General features: G+C 46.7%; 2 long non-coding RNA genes across 2 annotated transcripts in view; one reads left to right on the top strand and one right to left on the bottom strand.

Annotated features, from left to right (window-relative positions):
• LOC144753826 (uncharacterized) overlaps window positions 1-14877 on the top strand; it is a 194483-nt gene that overhangs the window by 31798 nt on the left and 147808 nt on the right. The gene's annotated exons all lie outside the window — the stretch shown is intronic.
• The window catches only part of LOC144753827 (uncharacterized), a 137866-nt gene continuing 125756 nt past the window's right edge, over window positions 2768-14877 (bottom strand). Inside the window, exon 3 of the long non-coding RNA XR_013594552.1 lies at window positions 2768-3052. This is a non-coding gene — a long non-coding RNA (uncharacterized LOC144753827). The remainder of the gene's footprint in view (window positions 3053-14877) is intronic.

The raw sequence follows: 14877 nt of genomic DNA, 5'->3' as shown, positions 1-14877 counted from the left end.
AACGGTTTCAAAGATGCAAAAGGTGGCACAATCAAGCATAAAACGCTTTGGGAACAAGTAGTTATTTTACAGAAAGAACTACAAAAGACTCACGTGATACATACACTGAGTCATCAACATGATGGCGTTCATGTTGCAGGGAATTCATTGGCTGATGAGGCCGCGAAGGCAGCTGTGCAAACGACTTCCGTAGCTGCTATCACTCGGTCAAAAACAAAAATAGACAGCGATATAATGCAAGCTGTCCGTGCTACGGTAAAAGATGATATAAAATCACTCCCGAAAGGCTTTCCAGTAAAGTACTCATACATAACTGATGCGAATAATGTTCCATTTGCTCGAATCCCTGGAGTGGGGGATAGGGCAATTCCAAACATGGAACACAGGTTAGGACTAATTACAGCGGCACACGAAGGACTCGCTCCTGCACACGCTGGTGTTTCCGCCACAATATCATTACTAAAACAGAGTTATTGGTGGCCGCGCATGAGAAAACAAACTAGGAACTATGTTCTAGAATGTGAAATATGCCAAAGAATGAAAGTATCAACAGTGAAACGACCAGCGCAGACGCCCCTTCTAATCTCAGATAAACCATTAGCATGTGTTTACCTGGACCACTGTGGTCCCTTACAAAGGGAGGGCAACTATAAATATATCATGGTCACAGTGGACTCCTGCACGAGATTCATTTGGATGTGGCCCCAGCGCTCGGCTGACGCCAGAACTGTTATAAAAGATTTGCGAGTCTATATCGGCACATACGCAATTGGCATGCTACATTCTGACCAGGGACCTGCTTTTAGCTCTCGGGCGTATAAGGAGGCCATGACCAGCATGGGCATTGCATTGCGGTACTCTTGTCCCTTCCATCCTGAGGGAAATGGGATTGTGGAAAGAAAAAACCGGGACATAAAGCAATCTATAACGGCGAGGGTATTAGGTTCGGGTGATGGGTGGGTCCAACATTTAACAAGTGTCCAACGTAGTCTTAATAATCTACCAAGAATTGGCGCATCCCTTGTCTTATCGGTCACACATCAGGCCCGGTTTTTATCCGACCATTCGCCCGTGACGTGCATGGTACGGTGGGCGGACCGGTCCTCCTGCCCAAGGACCTGGCGGATGCCAGGGGATCTTCTACAGGATCCGGTGGGACGGGACCATGTGGAGAAGTCCCTGCGTACCTATTTGGATCTAAACTGGGTGATATCCCCTTTGCGACCAAATGGGATGCCCTCAGGGCAGTCGTGCGGGGCGCATGTATGGGTCTGACATATGGAGTCCGTAAACAGCTGCTCCGTGACCTCGCAAGTGCTGAGGAGCGCCTCAGCCACTACCAATCCTTACCGGACCCGGATGGGTTGAACATGGACTCTGAGCGGACGGCCCGAGAGGGCGTCCATGATATCCTGGACCGGCTGGACAGATTCACTCTTGGTCGATATCGCCAACGCCTCCACGGAGAGGGGGACAAGTCGGGCCGATTGCTGGCCTGGATTCTCCGAAGGGAATAGGCCCCTGCGCGGATCGTTGCGTTGAGAAACCCCGCTGGGGTCCTGGTACACTCGGAACGGGACCTTCTTGCGGTGCTCCGCACACATCTACAGAAGGTCTATACTGCTGACCCCCTGGTGACAGAGGCGTCATATCAGCTGTACCTCCGGGATTTGCCCCTTCAGACCCTCTCTAAAGAGGATGCTGAGGACATGGATGCTCCAGTGACGCTTCATGAGGTTAAAGTGGCGTTGGCCGCCCTACCGAAGGCTGAGACGCCGGGTGGTGACAGTTTTCCCCCTGAGTTTTACCAGGCGTTTGCTGATACCCTCGCGCCCCACCTCCTGCAGGTTTACCATGAAGCGATGGAGCGGGCCGCACTCCTGCCCACCATGCAGCAGGGTGAGGTCTGCATGCTCCTAAAACCGGGTGGGGATGGCTGTGATCCCGCGGCCTACCGGCCAATCACTTTAATCAATACCGACGCCAAAATCCTTACTAAGATCTTGGCCACCCGGCTGGCATCACATATGGCGCGCTTGGTTCATCCTGATCAGTGCGGGTTCATTCCAGGCCGCAACACCGCCATGAATCTCCGGCGCCTGAACCACGTTCTACATGAAGTGCGCAATAGGAAGGATCCTCAAGTCCTGGTCTCGATAGACCTGGCTAAAGCCTTCGATACAGTTAGCTGGGGGTACCTATTGGAGGTGCTTCGGTTGGCGGGGTGGGGCCCCTTTTCTGCGCCTGGATTCGTATTCTATACAGTGCGCCTACAGCCAGGGTCACGGCCCGCTCGGAGGAGTGGCAGTTGGGCAGGGGCACCCGCCAGGGGTGCCCCCTGTCACCGCTCCTGTTCGCTCTGGCGATTGAGCCCCTGGCGGTGTCACTACGTGCGGAGATGGCACCCTGGGGAATACGGGTGGGGGATGTGGTACAAAAGGAAATCCCTGGGGAGCACTCGTTATTCTTTCATTCCACTATGGGCACACACACAAACCTGAATATGGAAGGCCCGTTAGCCACACTATAGAGAAAATATATTAATTTCCACAACCAAATTGAATTGTTTACAATCTATTTTTAATAAAACCATATACATGAAAAACATAAGCGCTTAGACATCATAATTTAAAATTTCAAAGAATTTCTTTGAAAACACAAGATAAAAGACAATCACAATATTTCATCACAACGTGCGACTCAAAATTTAAAATTAAAAACAGAATAAAACACATAGGACATCTCAACAACTCATATATGGAAATGGTAAACAAGAACCTAATAATATACAACCCCTAGTTTAAATGTGGCTACTTGGTCTCTTTGCCACTACTTGTCTCTGGATCCAAGGGCTTGCAGTTTTTTCATCAATTTAAACAACAGTAACAGTAATACATGTACATCAGTTGTTTATTGGGCCCTGGTTGGATTCTCTGTATATACAAAAATGCGTTGACGCGTTTCGGTGCAGAACAAGCGATATTTTGGCACCTTCTTCAGGACTTCTTTAATCGGGGTTTCTCACTTGAATAAGTGGTGACTTGTACCCTCTCTGCAAATATATGAAGAGAAAGAATAGGGTGTCACTTACTTTAAGTATAGGTTATAAACCTCTAATGAGTCAGGTTTTTTTTTAATATAATAACATACTGTACAGTAATATCTCTCACATGTTCCCATAATGATGATACAGTTGTTCAAGTACATGTGTATTAACCAATTGGTCAATACTCGCTGGTTTTGGTTATATATGCATTATATGCCTTATATTCAGTTAGCTCTATATTTCAGGCTTCTCGTTACATTAACCTCTGTGGGCATCCGACTTCCCTCCGAATCCATTTCGATGTGGAAATTATTACGAGCAGGGTGGGGAACTTGTACAGGACACTTTCATTCAATTCTCTGCATTCGGTACACACTCTTACCCCTTCTATATAAAGGAGGATCCAGATTAGTACATCTATGGTATTCAGTGAATTTCTTCCGTATTACTTCTCATAGTCCTAATGGGGTACATCAGAGGACATTAATATATATTAGAAATACTGATCTATTGATTAGGTCTCTGCTGATAGATTATAGCCGATTGAACTATTTACCTCTCTTTCTTAAGAAGAGCTCCTTGTATTTGGTTCGCTTCTCCTGTTGTTTCAATCTTTTGAGTTGTTTAGCTGAATATCTATATGGGCAGAGAACAGGAAATTTACTTTATAACTACCCTCTGTTGAGGTGGGGGCTGCACTTTGATTTTAACGGATTTCCCTTTTAGCCATCTTACCTTAAAATGTGGTACACCTGGTCTCGCTTTATGCGGATGATGCGTTGTTCTACCTGACCTCCCCACGGGAGTCGCTACCGATCCTGTTACGCCACTTGGAACGCTTTGGTGCAGCTTCTGGGCTGCGTCTTAATCCTGAGAAATCCCTGATCTTTCCCCTAGCGGGATGCAGTGAAGACCCTAGTGTGGGTTTCCCGCCCCTGGGACTGCGGTGGGAGATGGAGGCCTTCCGCTATTTGGGTATTCAGGTGGCTGTCTCTGATGAACAATTGCTGGCCCGGAATGCCGACCGTGTGCTCAGTTCCCTACAACAATCTGTATCCTTCTGGAATACGCTTCCACTCTCTCTCATGGGACGGTTGGCCGTCTCGAAGATGGTGATGCTGCCTAGAGTATTGTATATCCTACAGAATACCCTCTGTCCTCTTCCTCCTCGAATTTTCAACAAGCTTAATACAATGCTTACCTCCCTGCTTTGGGCAGGCAGACGCAGCAGAGTTGCGTTACGTACGATGGTCAGACGCTGGGAGGAGGGGGGCTTGGAAGCCCCGCGCTTTGATTTATACTATTACGCGGCCCAACTTATACCAGCTGCGCGCTGGTTCGCGGGCGCGGACAATTGGGAATTGCGCCTCCTGGCTGGTAGCGCGGATGAGACGGTGTTGCAAGTGGCTCTGATGCGAGGCAGAGGAGCGGATGGCGACCTGCCGTATATTGTCCGCCATACTGCGGGACTTTGGCAACGAGCGGTGGAAAGGGTGCTGAGACGGGCCCCTTTTCATAGGGAGCTACCAATATGGATATTGGCACCGGTCACACTAATGGAGGAGCACATGTCGTTTCGGGAATGGCGTAAGGGCGGCTGTGACACCTTGGCAGACTTGTATCCGGACGAGTCCTTCGTGACCCTGGAGAGAGCTATAGAGACCTTCAGTCTTACTGGGGGCCAATACCTTCACTATGGAGGCCTGCGGGACATGGCCGCAGTTCCCTGAGGCGCCCCAGGTGTCCCATACTTTGAATATCCTGCTATCGTGCGGCACGGGACGGCGACTGATAACGCTTTTATATACAGCGATGAGATGCGACTCAGCGCCTCCGATATCCCCGTCCTGGGCGGCATGGGAGGCGGATCTAGGGGTTGCCTTAGACCCGGGACAACGGAAACGGGTAGGGACGCTTACCAAGAAGGTGTCGTGTAATGCACGTTTCAAATTGATCCATTTTAATTTCATGCACCGCACTTGCGTAACCCCGGTCGCCCTGCACCGCATTGCGGCGGATAAATTGGATGCCTGTCCTAGGTGTGGTTCGGTCGGAGCCGGATTTCTCCATTTAGCCTGGGAGTGCCCGCTGGTCGGGGACTTCTGGAGGGTAGCCCACATCCGGAGGGTCACGGGACTGCGTCTTGACCTGACCCCGATCCATTGCTTATTAGCCCTGGTCCCCAAACCTAAGAAGAGGAATCTCTCCTATAATATGCTGCAGCTGCTTTTGGTACTGGCTAGACGGCGGGTGGCTGTCACCTGGATGGGGCAAAGGGCACCAGACATGACATTGTGGCTTCGGGATGTGGGGGAATGGACATTAGCTGAAGAAACGCACATGCAACATACACGTAGGGATGAGCGGCTACAGGAGGACTTGCTTGCATGGCGTATGATGTGTGCTGTGGGGTCGACTGACAGCGACTCCGATGCTACTAGTGCTGCATTGTTCTCATCCGAGGAATCGGGTCCTGAGAAGGGGTGGCGGGTGATGGGGAGGGAGAGTAGGGGCTGGGGTAATGCCCTGACGACTGCACACATGTTCCCTATTGTCAGTTTCTATACTTGCACTGTATCCCGTGGATCTGATTCTTGCACCTCCTGTTCTATCTGCAACTATTGAAGCCGTGCTAGGCTTGTGAACTGCGTACACCTGTATTTATCTATACTGATGCCAATTTTGGGGGGGACTGTACTGTTTATTCTGCTGAAAAAATAAAGTTTAAAAAAAAATAATAATCTACCAAGAAATTCTCTAAAAGTTTTCAGTCCGTACGAACTATTGTTCGGGACTAGAATGCATATTCAGGACTTAGATAGTCAGACTTCAGTGGTAGAAGAAAAATGCTTTGATATCAAAGATCGTTTGGCTATTTTACAGGACTTAAATGAAACAAGAAAAGGCCTGAGCAACGTAAAGTTAAAACAGCAGCCAACAGCCACTGAAGATAAACCACCTGTCCCAGCAAGGCCTGTCTGGATTCCAAAAATTGGGGATCTGGTCAGAGAGAAGATCGCGGTGAAGAAGGAATTTGGGCCTTCTTATAGAAAAGCAGTACCTGTCTTAGCTGTCAGCGGAACGAGATCAGTTGTACTACCGCCCCTTGCTGGTAAAAAGGAGAACCGAGTTGTATCCATCGACCTGGTAAAACCACAATCATGTGGCCAATAATAAGTAGTAGGCCCAGTGGACTCCCAAGATGTAGCAGAGCACCAAAACGTGCTACAATACAAGAGGTTCAAACTGAGAGACTAATCACATTTGATAAACCTGCAGTGAATAAAAAAGGACTATGCAACAATGCCATGGAACTTGTGCCTCTTGAAACCCAAATTGCAACAGTTCGTCAAGATACACCTGTCTACAACGATGTAGCCTCAGACTATGCTAATGAAACAAAGAAAAATCCAAAAGCAAATGAAAATTCGGAAGCGATTCCAACAATGCTAATGAAACAAAAAATGCAAAAGCAACTGAAAATGCGGAAGCAATTGCAACAATTGACAGAACTGCATCTGGCTTCTTCATCAATTTCGATGACTTTTCTGAGGATCCAAGCGAGCCTGAAGAACAGCCAACACCAAAAACCTTTAAAGACAAAGTAACAGAACTCTTTCATCAACTCAAAGAAACATATCTGATTTCTCCATGGATTGAATTTTGGATTGTGTTGGGTGTACTTTTCCTCCTGCTTTGGCTCATCATGGTTCTTTATTTGGGAAATTTCATTGAAGGAAAATACAGTACAATGGACACAGCAAGTCAGAACATCAACTTGGTCCTAAAGCCACACAAGTCATCTCACATCGAGAAAAGAGAACTATCACCAGTGAAGGTCACAGCCAATCCAATACCCGGTGGGGTAGATTGGGACAAAACCGATTACGAAATCTATGGCCCGGTCGAGCTCTTGAAATATCCACACCAGTTCAAGGTTTCATTAAGTGACTTTGTAAAACCGAGTACATTCTCTGATGATTGGGACTTTGAAAGTATTAATGATATGATGTCAGATTTAGTAATGTCAGCATTATTTACAGAACATGATTATTTACAGGGTTCATCAAATTATGAAGAAATGTACTGCTACAATCACTTTGCACATCACTATTTGCATAAATCTGCTCAACCTAGAAATGTTTTTAATTATAATCAATGGGAACATTGTGCAACTCCACCGAAAGGTAGTTCAAAAACATTTTTCGGGAAATTCCCGTACTTCTCGGGATTTAACATAAGTGATGCAGAAACATTTTATTTCAAATTATTAAATAAGACAGGAATGAAAACAATGCTGACAAATACTAAATTGATCTACTCAGAAACATTTTATGAAAAAATGACCACATTTGGTTTTGATTTCTGGAAAAACAACATTGAAACAAAAACCATCTGGGGTACCAAAGATTGGCAGGTCCAAGGATTAGAAGCATTATTTAGAGCCTGCATGATCAAATTATATTCTTGAATGACACAATTCAACAGACAACCTGTCTTGGCCTAGCCAAAATTAAAGACTTAAAGAAACCGTCTATTCCAAAGCCATCCCCTGACAGTAATAGCACTACAGATGTTGAAATAGACGTATCCCATATTTTTAACCAAAACAGAACACATCCTGATTGGAAAAAATGGTTGATATGGCCCACAGACACAAATAACTGTCAAGATAGATTCCTGAACAAAACGCAGGGGTTAAAAATGACCAGGCCAGACCCAAGATACTCCCAGAGACAACATCCAGGGATAGTCACAACATACAGTGTAGGGAAACTCTGCCTCGAATGGCTACAGAAATCCACACTGGCTGAAATTAAGCAACATTTGACTTCACTTAAAGACGGTGCTGACTTGCGTGATTTCATAATGGGGCCACGCAAACAGCGTCAAAAACGTTTCATAGCGGCCGGTATATATGCTACTTACAACGAAGCTTGGAAAGTGATGCAAATTAAAACAGCAGAAAAAATACGAGAAATTGATCGTATTAATTTGGAAAAATCATTTTCTGTTGTGGACAATGGGTTAATGACTCTGTCCTCCAGAATATATTCACTGGACAGTATTGTATCCTCTGCTATTGATATCATAGAGCAGGACTTACTAATGTTACAACACGGTCAGTCCCAATTACGTTCTATTGTACAGCTTGGCTGGACGTTGCAAAATCTGCGTTCAGGCTATGCGCCCTGGCGTTTAATCAACACAACGTCATTATTCTCTATCTTTAACCTTACTGATACACAAATCAGTTTGGCACAAAAAGGAGCAGACTATACTATTCTGAGCATTGAAAAACTTGAGAGATTACCATTGACAATGTCAGAAAGACCGGTCATTGAATGGATAATACATGGAATAATCACAATTCCGATAACAACTTTCCAATTTAAATACTGTCAAGAGTATATACCAGCGGGCCAGTATGAAAGGTTGGGTAAAGGGTACATTAAGTCATCATGGAAATTGCCTTACACACACACATGTTATAGTGAAAAGAAACAGAATGTATTTCTTAGTGGAAAAAATTGTAAACAATCACTAAGCGGTATACTTCTGTGCCAAGGTATTGACCTGCATGGGGCCTGTGAGGGGACTTCAAATAACCTTTCATGTCACCAGCATGGCACACCTGCAACACGAATAGAGCCATTGTTTAGACGACTTTCTAACAGGAGTTACATTCTAATAGTGGACCACAGCTGTTGTGGCATGGTGCCAGGAAAAGCTTATCTTGTAAGCGTGAGTTCCATGGTCACTTGCTGTATGCAAGTATTGTATCCAAACAGCACTCCAGACATGGAGGCAAAAATGTGGCCTTCTTTGAATATCTTTTCTATTCGAATTGATACTTTGAGCAGAATCAAGTCTGTCCTCTTACAGACAACGGTGCCCTTGACGTCATCAAAAGAAACGTATGATCTGCAAGTTGCAAGGACAACGGCAGAGATACATACTCTTTTATCAACAAACTGCCCAGTGCATTTCGTAGAAATGCTAAGCCAAATCCTAAATATGTCTGATACCAGTGGTATCCCACATATATTTAAGACAATTTTTTCGGGACTGTTAACACCCTTCGAAACAGTTCTGGGCATTTTTCCTAATTTTGTCCATTCGGTCTTTGGCGGCCTACCACTTCTGTTGGGACTCGTAGCAGGCATTTTATTTTTGATACTTCTGCTTCGATATGGCAAGCCAATCACAGACAAGACTCCAGCAACAATGGAAGAAACGATCCTGGCTATACGCTATCGGGACCGCATAACTAAAGTCCTTGGATTAGCCCGGCTAAGAGATCTGAATATGACGTGGTTTCTTTCATTCAGACCCATCTGGCAGAATTGCATCTTACCTGTGCTTCGATGTATGCTATGCGGAGAAGAATGCGTGTTGGACGTCTGTCTTACACTACCATCAGCAGTACCATTGGATACAGATACTTTGCTAAGTCCTGTAACGGCTCATGCATCGTGTTGTCCCCAGCGGTTACCCATCCTGATGACGGCATTCGTTGAGACTTCGCCACTACGATTAGGTGGTAGTGAAGTACAAGAGGAGAGCAACATCACCCAGGTACGACCTTCTTTGAGCATTGCTGATCCTGACATTGACGATAGCAATCATGCTCGAGACTGCTCAGTTGCGGCATTTTCGAACTTAATCGAACTTTCACCTGAAGCCGTAGACAACTTTTTTGCGAGTCTGTCTGAAATAATGTTCTCCCCTGAACAAAAAGAATAACTTTCAAGCAAACGAGCACACAGCGTTCCCTGAACTCTGAATTCGGCCTTCAGCTTTGATAAACAAAAGCTACTGAAAATATTTGGAACTATATTTTTTCCCACTGAAATCAAAACTATTTTTTTCTTCATTTCCAAAATAATTACCTTTTTTCCAGGCACTTGTACTCTGCTTAAAGTAGAACTATTCTTAGAGAACAGAGCTTCTATTTTTAGGAACTCTAGAGACAATATATTACCTCAGCCTCTAGCACATTTACAGCGAGTGTATTTATATGTGATGGAATGGTCTCGACCTTCTTTTCTGTATTAAGAGCCATTTCATGTGTAAATTTCGCAAATCGTTCAGCTAATCATATATATGCATCGTTTTAACTGAATGATTACACTGCTTGAAAAGCGTACAGTACCAATATAATTTTTCATGTATTTCGCATACACCATTTCAAATGCAAAAAATGTATTTTGGGGTGGGTTGGAATACACATGCACCTTTAAATGTTTACTATTGCTTAGTTTTTAGTAATGATGGACATTAGATCGTGGAGTGGGTATTGTGTTTTTATCGAAGCGGACGCGCTTGATTACTAGGCGCGGAGGTGCTGCCGGTGTAGGGTGCTTTGTGTTGCCTGGCAAAACCTTTTTTAAAATCTATGTTTTTAAGACTTATACTGTAACACCGTCATTTCACTGTTGTGCCTTACCTGCTGACATTAAGGTCGGCGCCTCGTTCCACCGCGGCAAATGCCGTTTGTTGTGGAGGGCGTTCACGATCTTGGCACGCCCCCTGAGGGTGGTTCCATCGCCAGAGGCGGGGTTGGTGCCTACTTAGGGACCTCTGCAGCTTGATTACTAGGCGCGGAGGTGCTGCCGGTGTAGGGTGCTTTGTGTTGCCTGGCAAAACCTTTTTTTAAATCTATGTTTTTAAGACTTATACTGTAACATTTCACTGTTGTGCCTTACCTGCTGACATTAAGGTTGGCGCCTCGTTCCACCGCGGCAAGTGCCGTTTGTTGTGGAGGGCGTTCAAGATCTTGGCACGCCCCCTGAGGGTGGTTCCATCGCCAGAGGCGGGGTTGGTGCCTACTTAGGGACCTCTGCATTTTCCCGCGCAGCGGACGCGCGCGGCGGGCAGCCGGCGGGTCGCCAAAGGCGAGCCCGTCTGCGCCCGTCCGCGCTGGTCCGTCGCCAGTGGCCAGGACCCCTGGTTACTTAGTCTGTTGGCATGGCCCCGTTTGCCCGTGAGGAGTTACTTGCTCTTCGTTGTCAAACGGCCTGTGTGGCCCACTCATGGCATCCCGGTTCACTTGATCTGCGGTGTGACCATTGCAGTTTCGAGGCCACGGAGGTAGGCCCTACTCCACCGGCCCCCACTGACAAAGAAAAAACTACTGCGAGCCTACATATACTAAGCCTCAATTGTAGGTCCCTTGTTAAACATCATGAGGATATTCACGAGCTTCTCATGGACTACTCTCCTGACCTGCTAGTCCTAACAGAGACATGGTTGACTAATGACACATTGGCTATCACTGCTTTAGCCCTTCCTCCTAACTATCTTATTCAAACTCAGAACAGATCTAAGGGTAGGGGAGGGGGACTGGCAGTGATATTTAAAGACATCTATTCTTGCACTCTCTCCCCTGCAGGGATAGCCAACTGTGAAAGCGCTCTCTATAAGTTGAAGGTCTCTGATACCTTCACTCTTACTGGGTTGCTGATTTATCGGCCTCCCGGACTAGCGAGTGCATTCCAGGAGTCGTTGGTTTCCAATGCCTCCGCCCTTATTCTGCAGTCAGCTAACTTTAGTGTACTGGGGGATCTCAACTTACATTTGGAGTCCTGTGACTCCCCGGCTATACTTAAGTTTTTAGGGGATATGGAAGCCTGCCAACTATGTCAGCTGGTTGTGGGGCCTTCCCATCTAGCAGGCCACTTACTGGACCCGGTGTTTTCAAACATCCAGGGAATTTTAGTCTCCACTCCCAGTCCTCTTAGCTGGACGGACCATTTCCTGGTGCAGATTTTTGTTAAGACTCCAGCTAGCTCTGGGGGAAAGCCTCCTCCTCCTTTCTGGAGACGCGCATGGCAAAAACTTGATGGGGCCCTATTTGAGGCCAGACTTATAAACTCCCGGCCTGATTGGCCTGCTAACTTGGATGAGGCAGATCTAGCATATAGAGAATGGATTAATGAGTCTTTGGATCATTTCATACCTAGGAAAATGTCAAGACCCAAACGTAGGCAGTCCCAGCTATGGTACTGTGAGGCGCTTGCAACAAAAACAAGCATTTGCAATGCAATAGGTCTCGCATTAGGAAAAGTTTGAGCTTTTAGTATTGTAAATGGCATGCATTGGCTATTTTTTTTTGCAGTAGTTACGTTTTGTTTTTATAAAAAGGGACATATAAAATATGTTGCATATTGACATATAATGATGCAGCCCACCTATGACTTATGCAGCAGCAAAATGGAGCAGCATTGAGATCAGAGTGCAGCTCTGGAGGCCACATGTCCACCCAGATAAGAAATGTTAGAGGTTGTCCACTGACAAGTTTCCGAAATGGCGCCACCTCCTCTTCGTAACTGAATAATAAACAGATACAGAAAATACACACCACTCTTGAACAACAAAATATCCAATACTATAAAACTGCGGAAGGAAATTAGGACAACTAGAAGAACAAAATAAAAACCGAGCATAAGGAGCAGAGTGAATGCAGGGTGCTTGGCAAAACTCAAAGGTGCAATGGGTAGCTTGACACACAAAGGAAGACAAGTATAATAAAAACTCACCGCCGCAGCCCGGCTTGTACAGGAAGCCAGGCAACCTGTGTTGGGACGGGGGCGGGGCCGCAAAAAGACAGGAAGCCGACGGGAGCCTACCCCGCGCTCCTGTGCCGAAGCGCCCCTGTGCCCGTCAGCCGGAAGATTGCCGGAAGATTTGCGCGTCAGCTAGCGGGGCTCCCGTGCTCGTGGAGAGCCCCGCCTGCTGCTAAGGATGACCCGCTGCCTGCCGCTGCCTGCCGAAGGAGAGAGGGACACAGGAAAAGAACTCGGTGAGTGGGGGGGGACATGTGCGCGCGTGCGTGTGTTTGTGCCTGTGTGTGCGCGTGAGTCTGTGTGTGTGTTTGTGCCTGTGTGTGTGCGCGTGTGTCTGTGTGTGTGTGTATGTATGTATGTATGCATGCGTGTGTAAAAAGATCTGATGACTGGTGGGGGGATGTAAAGTGAAAGTAAGCAGCGCGCGTGTGGTGGCTGGCTGTGTGCGCACGCGTGGACGGAGGCGACGTGCGCGTTCGCGCACCCGAATCCAGGATGAAAAGCTTGTGCACCCTCTGGTCCGTCATTCCCCCCAAAGTGATCGCTACTGGTCTCCAGCTGGATGCATCCTTACGGATGCATTTCCAGCGAGACCCAAAAAGGAGTGTAAGGTACTTGAGCGTATCTGGAGGAGATCGTATGATCCTGTAGCCAAATCCAATTTTAGAATCGCTACAAAAGCCTATCACAGGCTTATAAAAAAGACCAAGGCTAGTTATTATACTGATCTGATCAAAGCCAGCACTAATCGTACAAAAACTATCTTCGCGTTAGTGAAGGAGCTTACTAAATCACCTGTGGGGACTAATAACATCATAGTATCTGACCTACAATGTGAAGATCTGGCTCGCTTCTTTATAAACAAAGTACAGGGGATTTACAACACATTTAATTCTGGAGATCCATCTATGTCCTACAGATCTGCTACTGATCCATTGAGCCTTCCCTATTCCCTCCTAACTCTTACTCTCATCTCCCAGACAGATATGGAACTCCTGACTTTAAGAATCAAGTCAGGGTCCCCGGAAGATCCTGTCAAACCTGAGATGTTTAGATTGTTTCAGGATTCCATCATGACGGAAGGGCGGGAACTGATCAATAAATCTATGCAGTCAGCTACTATCCCGAAATCTTGGAAACATGCCAAGGTGGTCCCCTTGTTAAAAAAACCCACCCTGGACTCTTCCAAGCCAGAAAGTTTCCGGCCTATCTCTTTGCTTCCGTACTTGGCCAAAGTGACGGAGGCACACGTAAACTCCATCTTGACGGGTTTCTTGGAGACTAATGGGATCTTGGAGGAGTCTCAGAACGGATTCCGTGCTAAACATAGCACGGAGTCAGCCTTACTGGCCGTTACAGAACATCTAAGGGTGACACAGGACAGGGGTGGCACCTCAGCTGTGGTGCTGCTGGATTTGAGTGCGGCGTTTGACACCGTCTCCCATGGGATCCTAGTTAGGAGACTATGGGAGATAGGTGTCAGAGATAAAGCTCTGGATTGGTTCGTGTCATTTCTATCCGACCGCTCCTTCCAGGTTCATGCCCCTCCGTACTCATCCGGCAGTTTTCCATTAGGCTGCGGTGTCCCACAGGGCTCTGCCCTCAACCCCACGCTGTTTAATGTGTATGTCCGCCCCCTGGCCACATTGGCCTGGGAACGTAACATCAAACTAATATCCTATGCGGACGATACACAACTGATCTTTACCTTTTCTAATGACACCGTGGGAGATCAAGTCAAATTCCAAGAGGATATCCTGGCCATTTCCAGCTGGCTAACGGAGAACTGCCTTCAGTTGAATTCTTCCAAGACTGAAGTCCTCTTTGTTGGCTTGGACACTCAACAGTGGGATGAGCGGTGGTGGCCCCCTACATTGGGCCCCCCTCCTACACCCAAGAGGGAAGTTAAGAATCTGGGTGTGATTTTAGATGACGCACTCACCCTGGACTCCCATGCGAAGAGAGTAGCTGGTACTTGTTATGGTCGCCTGCGCTCTTTGAAACCTATTCTCGGCTTCTTTGAACCTTCCATCCGTCAGACAATTGTCCAAGCTATGGTCTTATCCCATCTAGACTATTGTAATGTTTTAATGCTCGGGTCCAATCTGACAGTAGTCAATAGACTGCAAAGAGCTCAGAACGCTGCGGCCCGTACTTTGTTCGGCCTGCCAAAATGTTGCCACACCTCTCGGGTCCTACGCAGACTCCATTGGCTGCCCGTTAAACAGCGCATTCAATTTAAAACCCTGTGTGTCATCCACA

Source organism: Lissotriton helveticus, chromosome 5_1 (genome assembly GCF_964261635.1).
Source record: "Lissotriton helveticus chromosome 5_1, aLisHel1.1, whole genome shotgun sequence".
Taxonomy (NCBI): Eukaryota; Metazoa; Chordata; class Amphibia; order Caudata; family Salamandridae; genus Lissotriton; species Lissotriton helveticus.
Note: the sequence above shows the minus strand (reverse complement) of the source record. Positions and strands in the feature narration are given on the sequence as shown.